General features: G+C 41.3%; 1 long non-coding RNA gene across 1 annotated transcript; it reads left to right on the top strand.

Moving 5' to 3' along the window:
- Positions 1-647: 647 nt before the first annotated feature.
- LOC130911330 (uncharacterized) lies at positions 648-4617 on the top strand. The gene is made up of 3 exons (XR_009062009.1): positions 648-777; positions 3669-3797; positions 3914-4617. It is a non-coding gene; the product is annotated as an uncharacterized LOC130911330 (long non-coding RNA).
- The last annotated feature ends 7953 nt before the right edge of the window (positions 4618-12570 follow it).

The following is a 12570-nucleotide window of genomic DNA, read 5'->3' as shown; positions in this document are numbered from 1 at the left end:
AGTCACAAGCACACCCTGGACCTGATTTTAACCTATGGTACGGAAATTAGTGATTTTAGTGTCCATCCCCACGACCCCGTACTGTCTGATCATTTTCTAATTACCTTTCAGTTTGTGCTTCAAGACAATCCGTCACTAGTGACTAGAACTCAGATGAAAAGGACATTATGTGATCGCTCTGTTTCAGAATATAAACAGATAATCCAGCCAATATTTGCCTCCATGTCATCGGATTATGAAGGAATAATGTCCAGCCCTGCTATTAATGATGAGTTTGTTGATAGTGTTATTTTTACTCTTAGTACTACACTCGATGTTGTCGCTCCCCCCAAATTAAAGTTTGTCAAGCCGAGACGAGCCTCTCCCTGGTATAATGCTGAAACACGCTCTCTTAAACAATCGGCACGTAAATTAGAAAGACTTTGGCGCCGTTCCAACACAGAGCACACTCTCTCTGCCTGGAAACACAGTTTAGTGACCTATAAATAGGCCTTGCGTACGGCTAAAACCAGATATTACTCATCCTTAACCCCTTAACGCCGAATGTCGCGATTCGGCATCATACCGTTCCCGCTTTGAAAGCGGCCAAAATATCGTCTGCCTTTGTTCACTGCCAGTACATTAATGTCAAACACATGCCTAGGAACCTTTTTCAAGCATTAGTTTCAGTCGTGTCCGACCAGAGACAACACCGCTTCCTTTTTCGGACCGTGATATTCAAGATGAAAGCCACGTCGAAGTCCTGCGCACCAACTTGACTAATTAATTCAATTCAAGGTAAGTCAGCTAAAATAAAAAAATATGTACCGTCTTATTGTGTACTTGTGTTGCTAACACGATGAGACAGAGTTTCTATGATGAGTATTTTTGAAGCTCTATGACGATTTCCAGAAAAAACTATCAAATGCAGCACATTGAATCAAAATCCATGGATCACTAAGGGCATATTAAAATCTATTAAGCACAAAAATAAATTATACAAAAAAATATATAAATAAACCTAATTATGATAATAAAAATAAATATATTAATTATAGAAATAAACTCACACATATTATCAGGAAAAGGAAGAGTGATTATTATGCAGAATTGATAAACACATCTCGTGGTGATTACAAGAAATCTTGGAGAGTACTAAACAAGGTCCTAAATAAAGGACAAAAAACTCCTGTGTTTCCTGACCAGGATCTCAATACAAACACAACCACCACAAATAACAGTATTGCTGACAAATCTAACGATTATTTTGTCTCTATTGGTAGCAGCATCTCTAGTAATATCAGTCAGCCTCAAAATGCTTCCTTTCGAGACTGTTTATCAGGTAACTACCTGGGCTCGTTTTTTCTGAACCCAACTAACTGTGGTGAAGTACAGAAAATAATCAAGAATATGAAGAACTCAAACTCAGCTGGAGCAGATGGAATATCCAATAAAATTCTGAAAAGCATCTCCAACATTATCACTGCACCTCTAACCCACTGCATCAATCTGTCTCTGCTCTCTGGAGTGGTGCCCCAAATCGCAAAAATTGCACGAATCATACCAATCTTTAAATCTGGGAATAAAAATGATCTGAGCAATTACCAGCCAATATCAATTCTGCCTACCCTCTCCAAGGTTTTAGAAAGAGTAGTCCATAACAAACTCAATAACTATCTAGACAGACTAAACATCATTGTCCCATCACAATATGGATTCAGAAAACAAAATACTACATATATGGCAATACTTGACTTAACAGAAAAAGTCTTTGATGCAATCGACAAAGGTGACTTTGGAGTTGGCATTTTTTTAGACCTATCCAAAGCATTTGACACCATTAACACTGAAATACTCATCAATAAACTGCAGCATTATGGGATTAGAGGCCGAGCATTAGACTGGTTCCGCAGTTATCTGTCTGGACGACATCAGTATGTAAACATTAACAATTCTAAATCATCATACAAAGTCATCAAACATGGAGTCCCCCAGGGCTCCATCTTAGGGCCGCTCCTCTTCAACCTGTACATTAATGATTTTGTTAACTCCACGTCCGTTTTACATAAGGGAATATTTGCTGATGATACAAATTTGTTTTTTTCCCATAAAAATCCAACTGCACTTGAGCAAATCATAAATAGTGAATTAAAGAAAATAGACACGTGGTTAAAATGTAATAAACTATCTCTAAATATCAATAAAACAAATTACATTGTGTTTCGCTCCCATAAAAAACAAGCCACTAAACAAATCTGCCTAAACATAAACGGAGAAAACATAGAAAGGGTCTACTCTACAAAATTTTTGGGAGTCCATATTGATGAGTGCCTTAATTTTAGAAAACATATTGATGATCTTACACATAAACTGTCAAGATATGCTGCTCTTTTCTTTAAACTGAGACACTATCTCCCACTCTCTGCACTTCTCATTTTGTATAAATCTTTATTTGAACCACACTTACAATACTGTAATGTCATATGGTGCAACACATATCCAACTTATTTAAAAAAGCTTGAAATACTACAGAAAAAAGTTATACGTGCCCTAACATGGTCTGAGTTTAATGCTCCAACTAAAATAATTTTTCACCGCCACTACCTCCTGAGGCTTAAAGACCACAACTATTACCAAAATGCTTGTGTAATGTATCAGATTATCTATAGACTAAATTATAAATTAGGTGACCTCGTCCCAGTCTGTACTCCTCAACTCACATACACTACCAGAAGAAAACATCAAATCACAGGGAAAAAACGAAGGCTAAAGTGTACAAGCTTTAGCATTGTGTGCAAAGGACCACAGATTTGGAATGAATTGGATGAAACACTTAAAATGTCACACTCCATCTCCATCTTTAAGGAAAAACTCAAAACTCATCTCCTAGCAATGTATATATAATATGCTGATTATTTGAATAACATTACTGGTGTCTCTTACCAAATCCAATGTAACCAAAATTTTGAAATTGTCCACAGTTAATTGTGTGTGTGCCTGCGTGTGTGTGTATGTGTGTGTTGTCTAACTGGGCCCCTGCTAAAAGCTTTGAATAGCTTCTTTGGAGTGTCCTTTTCGCCCATCTTAACATGTGAACTGCTAGCGTATGATTATGTACTGTATTTGATGATGTGCGAATAAACTGAAACTGAACTGAACTGAACTGAACTGATTTTGGTTTGTAGCGCTATCGCTACAGCCGGCATCATCGGAAAAGCACCTCCCCCCTCCCCCCCACAAACGTTAATGTGTTGTTTGTCGAAGGTTTGCAACACTCGCACGCGTTTTATCTATAAACTATCACTCTCGTTATCATCTGTAAACATTACAAAAGTAATGTGTTGCATAAAAAAGGGCATTTGTGGTTACTATTTTTCTGTAGAACAAATAAATGAACGCATTCTTTATATGCAACGGTGCACACGGGTGCCTCCATGTCGTTCCACTTTTAGACACGTTTTATTCAGACATTGCCACACTTGTTGTCATCTGTAGACATAATAAACATAACGTGTTGCATAAACAATGTCATTGCTTTTGATTTATTTTTCTTATTTCTATATAATGAAAAATGAACACAGCGTGAGCTGATAACTATCAAACAGAAGCAAATGTATGTATGTTGATGGTTTTCAACACATTTTGTTTTGAAATTCTAACAGTAATTTCTTTACGTTATTTTTCTGCAGAAATACAAATGAATGCAGCAGCTTTTTACGCAAAGCTAGCACACCGGGCCAAACCACCTCCTGTTGAGAGTGCTCTCAGTGAGAGTGAGGGCAGCGATGAGGAGTACAATCCTAATAAAGCAAGTGAAGGTGAGTTTGTGTCAAGTTTGAGCTTGTTTGACATCTATGGATGTAACTATGTGAACACACTGAAAAGATAAAAATGTTTGGTGTTTCCTAAAGTGATTTATTATTTTCTGCACCAGGTGATGAAAGCAGCAGCAATGACTCTACAGTGGACATTAGCAGCAGTGAGGAAGATGATGATGATCCGCCTCATCCACCTCCAACCACCAGTGCTGCACCTGCAAGAGCTACATCAAGGGCAGATTGAGCCTAAAGCAATATATCAAAAAAAAAGCCATACAAATTGGGATACAAGATTTTTGTACTGTGCGACACAAGAGGTCTGGTGTACTCATTTGACATATTCACAGGGAAAATAGATCCGGTACCAGGCCAACCAGACATAGGAGCCAGTGCTAACATTGTGCTCAAGCTTGCACAAGTCATTCATCCTGCTGTTCTTTGATAACTGGTTCTCATCTGTAGATCTGTTTGTTGCTCTTGCAAAAAAGGGCATACCTGCACTTGGGACCGTGCAGCACAATCGCCTGCGTGGGTGCTGTTTCAGTGCAGACTCATAGATGAAGAAGAAGCGAAGAGGGACATTTGAAGAGCAAGAGGCTCTTGTGGACAATGTCTGCATAAGAGCAGTCAAATGGTTTGACAATAGAGGGGTGATTGTTGCCAGCACATTTGCCAGTGCCCTGCCTGTTATGATAAAAATCATCTTTTATTCATTTATTTACATCATATGTCTTCTAGTCTGATTAAAAATGTGATGTACATCTGTGTTTAAACAAAAACAATAATTGTTTTTCAGAATTTCACAAGCAGTGAAAAAAGATGTTGCGATAAAAGTGTGTTCAGACCTGAGATGGGAATGTGCCTTTTTTGCCATTTGTTTTCCTTAATTGCCTGTTGTCGCTAATCGGCATCATACATAAATGTATGACTATTTTATATATTTAAATATATATATATTTTATATGTTCAAATTAACACTTTCAATTTAATTTAGCATCTATTTGAAAGTAAAAACACACCCCAATTTTTTTTTTTATTATTGGAAAACAATTTAGGCATTAAGGGGTTAATAGATGAAAACAAAAATAATCCTAGGTTTCTGTTCAGCACTGTAGCAAGGCTGACAAACAGTCACAGCTCAATAGAACCTTATATCCCAACCACCCTTAGCTGCGATGACTTCCTAAAATGTTTTAACAAAAAAATCGCAACTATTAGAAATAAAATAAATGAATTACTTCCAACTATTAGGTCTGATAAAGTGCAGACTAAAAATTCAGAATCTCCTATAAACCCCTCTAAAATATAAAATAACTTTACCACTGTAGACCAAATTGATGTAATTTCAATTATAATGTCCTCCAAACCATCAACATGCCTCCTAGACCCGATCCCAACCGAACTTTTTAAAGAGACCCTGCCTCTAACCATTGATATTATCTTAAATATAATAAATACCTCATTAGTTACTGGCCACGTGCCACAGTCCTTTAAATATGCAGTTATTAAACCGCTTTTGAAAAAACCCACTCTTGATCCTGATATTTTGGCCAATTATAGACCTATCTCTAATTTACCATTTCTCTCCAAAGTCCTTGAAAGAGTGGTAATTAAACAGCTCTGTCAGCACCTACAGGACAATAGTTTATTTGAAAATTTCCAGTCTGGCTTTCGAGCTCATCATAGCACTGAAACTTCATTAGTCAAAGTAACTAATGACTTGTTACTAGCCGCTGACGTTGGATTAGTCTCGATCCTGGTTCTGTTGGACCTGAGTGCAGCCTTTGACACAATCGTCCATAATATCTTATTGCAGAGATTGGAATGTGACATTGGCATTAGAGGAGCAGCCCTCTGCTGGTTTAAATCATATTTATCTAATAGGTACCAGTTTGTCAATGTAAACCAGCAATCATCACCGTACTCTAGAGTTAGTTATGGTGTGCCGCAAGGATCAGTCCTCGGGCCCATCTTGTTTACGCTGTATATGCTTCCTCTAGGTAATATCATCAGAAAACATAGCATTAACTTTCATTGTTACGCTAACGACACACAACTGTATTTATCAATTAAACCTGAACAGATCTAGCAAGTGGACAAACTAAGCACCTGCGTCCGAGATATAAATACCTGGATGAGCACTATCTTCTACTTAATCCTGAAAAGACAGAAGTCCTTATAATAGGCCCGAAAAGTGTGAGAGACTCTTTATCTGCCCAGATAGTCACTCTGGACAATGTAAGTGTAGCCTCCAGCACCACAGTTAAAAACCTAGGAGTTTTATTTGACCCTGACTTATCGTTTAAACAAACTTGCAGAACGGTCTTCTTTCACCTGCGCAACATAGCCAAAACTAGTAATATTTTATCTAAAAGCGATGCAGAAAATTAATTCACGCGTTCATTACATCGAGATTGGATTACTGTAACTCCCTACTTGCAGCTTGTCCTAAAAGTTCTCTAAAAGGTGTTCAGCTTGTCCAAAACGCAGCAGCAAGACTTTTAACAGGAACCAATAGAAGAGAGCACATCACCCCTGTGCTCCAGGCCCTTCACTGGTTTCCAGTCGAGTTTAGAATTAAATTTAAAATCCTCCTTCTTACATTTAAGACCATTAATGAGTTGGGGCCATCTTATCTCACCGATGCTCTGGTTCCATACCGCCCCAACAGAACACTCCGCTCTCAGAATGCAGGTCTAGTGGTAGTTCCCAGGGTTTCTAAAAGTCCTGTCGGAGCTAGAGCCTTTAGCCACCATATCCCTGTTTTATGGAATCAGCTTCCAGCTACCATTAAAGAAGCCGAGACAGTCTGCACGATTAAGATTAGATTAAAAACGTTCCTATTCAACAAAGCTTATGGTCAGGCTAGTTGAAGTCGGAGTAGACTCAAAGTTTAGTCTAAGCTGCATTAGAAGCTATAAAGCTGGGGGAAGTCCAGCCACTGAGTTCTATCTCCTTTTTCTCACTCTACCTACCACTTAAGCTGATAGAAAGGCAACAGTGATTCAAATAACCACCCGTTACAACCAAGGTAGGCAGAAGAGCATCTCTGAACGCACAGTACGTCGAAATTTGAGGCAGATGGGCTACAGCAGCAGAAGACCACGCCGGGTGCCACTCCTTTCAGCTAAGAACAGGAAACTGAGGCTACAATTTGCACAAGCTCATCGAAATTGGACAATAGAAGATTGGAAAAATGTTGCCTGGTCTGATGAGTCTCCATTTCTGCTGTGACATTCGGATGGTAGGGTCAGAATTTGGCGTCAACAACATGAAAGCATGGATCGATCCTGCCTTGTATCAACGGTTCAGGCTGGTGGTGGTGGTGTAATGGTGTGGGGAATATTTTCTTGGCACTCTTTGGGCCCCTTGGTACCAATTGAGCATTGTTGGAACGCTACAGCCTACCTGAGTATTGTTGCTGATCATGTCTATCCCTTTATGACCACAATGTACCCAACTTTTGATGGCTACTTTCACCAGGATAATGCACCATGTCATAAAGCTGGAATCATCCCAGACTGCTTTCTTGAACATGACAATGAGTTCACTGTACTCAAATGGCCTCCACAGTCACCAGATCTCAATCCAATAGAGCATCTTTGGGATGTGGTGGAACGGGAGATTCGCATCATGGATGTGCAGCCGACAAATCTGCACCAAATGTGTGATGCCATCACGTCAATATGGACCAAACTCTCTGAGTAATGCTTCCAGCCCCTTTGTTGAATCTGTGCCACGAAGAAATGAGGCAGTTCTGAAAGCAAAAGGGGGTCCAACCCGTTACGAGCATGGTGTACCTAATAAAGTGGCCGGTGAGTGTATATATATATATATATATATATATATATATATATATATATATATATATATATATATATATATATATATATATATATCCCAACTTTTGAACAGTAGTGTATTTTTCTTGTCCATATATATATATATATATATATATATATATATATGTATGTATATATATATATATATATATATATATATATATATATATATATATATATATATATATATATATATATATAGTGTACATATAGCACAGGTCAAAACATTGGGCACAACGTCTCATTTCAGCGTTTTCTTTATATTCATGACCATTTATTTACATTGTAGATTCTCACAGAAAATACAATTCCGATACCAGATCATGTTTGTCCTGAATATGTCTAACATAGCAATTTGAATCTAATTTGGCAAATACTGTGCCGTAATATCATTGCTCATCTGTATGATGCCAGGGCGGATGGGAATACGGGATACCAGGGATTCCCCTGGTGGGCTGATGGACAAGAAAAATACACTACTGTTCAAAAGTTGGGGTCACTTTCGAACCGTAGTGTATCATATGGGATTTATCATTATGTACACTACGGTTCAAATGTTTGGGGTCTTTTGAACGGTAGTATACGTGGGGTCGTAATTCCTAAAATAAGTAGGTTTTGGTGTCACTTCACGTGCGCGAACTGAGACCCGTCATATTTTGCATGTATACGGGAAAAATAAGGACTGGGTGAAAAATAGTTAGGAATTGGTGATTGCGGTCAAGCCAGTGGACATTTGTGTTCCCGTGGTTAAATGAGGGTACCCTATAATTGGTGCACACGCCTAATCCAAGGATTATGGAATATGCATTCCGACTGAGCGGCAAGGCAGTTGACTTACGTGCGCTCGTGTAGTTTCCAACGCCTTAAACACTCTAAAACATATTTCACCACCATCGTCATCATTTAATAAAGGAAATAGGGTCACCTGATCTTAAAACCACTCCATCTACATGTGCGTTATGTGACTGTTTCGTCAGTACAATATTATGTGATTCCCCTTAGCAACGGGACATTTTAGGAGATGGTAGGTTACAGTTCTCATTTTTGTGGCACTGTAAACCCACAAATCTGAATAAATTCTGGCCAAGGTTGGTGAATATTAGTAGAATACCTCTCTGACTACTCCCATACAAAAAACTGCATTTTTACTCTACCAATATTTAGAAAAATAAAATGTCCTATGAATGTGAACTTTGATCTGGTTTCAGCTTACAGTTCTCATTTTTGTGGTACTGTGAATCCTTAATTTTGGATAAATTCTGGCCAAGGTTGGTAAATGTTAGTAGTGGACCTCTCTGTCTACTCACAAACACAAAGCCATATATTTACTGTACCAATATTTGGGAAATTTGAATTCAAAGTCCTACATGTGTACTTTGATCAGATTACAGTTCTCTAATGGTTTACTCATATTATAGTTTATTCATTTGTATTAAGGAAGTGTTTGCAAGAAGACTTAAGAAAATTAATAATCATTTGATCATCTGTAGACCATAATAATATATATATATATATCTATATATCTATATATCTATATAGATAGATAGATAGATAGATAGATAGATAGATAGATAGATAGATAGATAGATAGATAGATAGATAGATAGATAGATAGATAGATAGATAGATAGATAGATTTAAATCTCATAAATAATGCTGTATTACTGTAACTGTGCAAACGTACATTTAGTCAGCCGAATAATTACAAAGTATATTATAATATATTACTTCCAGGTCTATAGTGTTGACTAATATCAACAAAATTCTTTTGTGGATTAATACTCCTCTATGCCTGCTATTATAGCTAGATGAGGACATTAAATTAAAATATGGACTAGTGACATATTTCTCTTTAAATTTTGCTCAGTGTGGTTCTTGCATGAAGATCCTCTGCCTTCAGTTTTGTCATGTAATCTACAGAGGTTGGACAAAATCATGGAAAGACTTAAAAAACATCAGCAAAAACTAATTTAATATGGTGTAGGTGGCTTGTGCGGCAATTACAACCTCAATTCTCTGTGGTATTGATTCATTCAATTTGCGAATTGTTTCCAAAAGAATTTAAGCTCTTCTCCAGTTAGAATACCCTCTAATTCTTTTCGAGACTGTGGCGGTGGAAATTGACGTCTTAATTGAATCTCTAAAACTGACCATAAATGCTCAATAATGTTGAAGTCTGGGGATTGTACTGGCCATACGAGATGCTCAACTTCATTACAATGTTCCTCATGCCATTAAATAACAATATGTTTCCATTATTTTGTACAATCCCTGTCTTATATTAGTATGCACACTGGCTGGGGGGCGTTACTGATACTTCCGTTATTGTGGGGACTCTCGGGGTAAGGGAACTATTGCCACGTTTACATGGAGCCAAATATTCCAATTACAATCGGAATATTTGTTCAAACCGAATAAATGTGTTCCATATAAACACCTCATTCAGAATGAACAGGCCCAAACCGAATGGAATTTCATTCTGATTCACAGGGGTGGAATATTCCTTTTCCCAAACCGATTAGAAGTAAAATTATATCATGTAAACAGGGAAGCGGAATGGTGTCTGTTTGCGTTCTTTCTGCGCATGCTCCGTACTGACGTGGTGACGTCACTTGGTGACGTAAGTAACGTCACGTGCAACATGGCTTCCAAGCACACGCACAGCGCACCCACACAACTTTTTAAATGAACGGCGTATCATTCTGAAGTTTTGTTTCCACTCGAAAAGTTAAAACAGCAGCTGATCTGACGATCGATCTCCATGTTTTGCAACGTGACGCTTTGTTTTGATTAATCTGCGCATTTCAGACGGCAGTTGTCAAACGTCCTTTCGGAATAAAGGCAGTCACATGTAAACGCTGGATCGGAATAGATGAAGTGACATGTAAACATCCATCCATCCATCCATTATCTTCCGCTTATTCCGGGGTCGGGTCGCGGGGGCAGCAACTTCAGCAGGGAAGCCCAAACTTCTCCCCAGCCACTTCAGCCAGCTCCTCCGGCGGGATTCCAAGACGTTCCCAGGCCAGCCGAGCGACATAGTCTCTCCAGCGTGTCCTGGGTCGACCCCGGGGCCTCCCGCCGGTGGGACATGCCCGGAACGCCTCTCCAGGGAGGCGCCCAGGAGGCATCCGAACAAGATGCCCGAGCCACCTCAACTGGCTCCTCTCAACACGGAGGAGTAGCGGCTCGACACCAAGCCCCTCCCGGATGACCGAGCTTCTCACCCGATCTCTAAGGGAGAGCCCGGACACCCTGCGGAGGAAACTCATTTCGGCCGCTTGTATCCGGGATCTTGTTCTTTCGGTCACGACCCACAGCTCGTGACCATAGGTGAGGGTAGGAACGTAGATCGACCGGTAAATCGAGAGCTTCGCCTTTTGGCTCAGCTCCTTCTTCACCACAACGGACCGGTGCAGAGTCCGCATCACTGCAGACGCTGCACCGATCCGCCTGTCAATCTCCCGCTCCCTCCTACCCTCACTCGTGAACAAGACCCCAAGATACTTAAACTCCTCCACTTGGGGCAGGATCTCATACCCGACCCGGAGAGGGCATGCCACCCTTTTCCGGCTGAGGACCATGGTCTCGGATTTGGAGGTGCTGATCTTCATCCCAACCGCTTCACACTCGGCTGCAAACCGCCCCAGTGAGAGTTGGAGGTCACGACTTGATGAAGCCAACAGCACCACATCATCTGCAAAAAGCAGAGATGAGATGCTGATGCCACCAAACCGGACCCCCTCAACGCTTCGGCTGCGCCTAGAAATTCTGTCCATAAAAATTACGAACAGAATCGGTGACAAAGGGCAGCCTTGGCGGAGTCCAATCCTCACTGGGAACGAATTCGACTTACTGCCGGCAATGCGGACCAGACTCTGACACTGGTCGTACAGGGACCGAACAGCCCTTACCAAGGGGCTCGGTACCCCGTACTCCCGGAGCACCCTCCACAGGACTCCCCTAGGCACACGGTCGAACGCCTTCTCCAAATCCACAAAACACATGTAGACTGGTTGAGCGAACTCCCATGCACCCTCGAGGACCCTGCCGAGGGTGTAGAGCTGGTCCACTGTTCCACGGCCGGGACGAAAACCACACTGCTCCTCCTGAATCCGAGATTCGACTTCCCAACGGACCCTCCTCTCCAGCACCCCTGAATAGACTTTACCGGGGAGGCTGAGGAGTGTGATCCCTCTATAATTGGAACACACCCTCCGGTCCCCCTTTTTAAAAAGGGGGACCACCACCCCGGTCTGCCAATCCAGAGGCACTGTCCCCGATGTCCACGCGATGTTGTAGAGGCGTGTCAGCCATGACAGCCCTACAACATCCAGAGCCTTTAGGAACTCTGGGCGGATCTCATCTACCCCCGGGGCCTTGCCACCGAGGAGCTTACCAACCACATCAGTGACTTCAACCCCAGAGATTGAAGAGCCCACCTCAGAGTCCCCAGACTCTGCTTCCTCAAAGGAAGGCGTGTCGGTGGAATTGAGGAGGGCTTCGAAGTATTCTCCCCACCGACTCACGACGTCCCGAGTCGAGGTCAGCAGTACACCATCTTCACTATACACAGTGTTAATGGTGCACTGCTTTCCTCTCCTCAGACGCCGGATGGTGGACCAGAATTTCCTCGAAGCCGTCCGGAAGTCGTTTTCCATGGCCTCACCATGGAACCGAACTCCTCCCATGTCCGAGTTTTTGCCTCGGCGACTGCCGAAGCCGCAGTCCGCTTGGTCAGCCGGTACCTGTCAGCTGCCTCCGGAGTCCCACAGGCCAAAAAGGCCCGATAGGCCTCCTTCTTCAGCTTGACGGCATCCCTTACCCCAGGTGTCCACCAGCGGGTTCGGGGATTGCCGCCACGACAGGCACCAACCACCTTACGGCCACAGCTCCGATCGGCCGCCTCAACAATGGAGGTGCGGAACATG

Source organism: Corythoichthys intestinalis, unplaced genomic scaffold, assembly GCF_030265065.1.
Source record: "Corythoichthys intestinalis isolate RoL2023-P3 unplaced genomic scaffold, ASM3026506v1 HiC_scaffold_27, whole genome shotgun sequence".
Taxonomy (NCBI): Eukaryota; Metazoa; Chordata; class Actinopteri; order Syngnathiformes; family Syngnathidae; genus Corythoichthys; species Corythoichthys intestinalis.
This window is presented reverse-complemented; position numbering and strand designations above follow the sequence as displayed.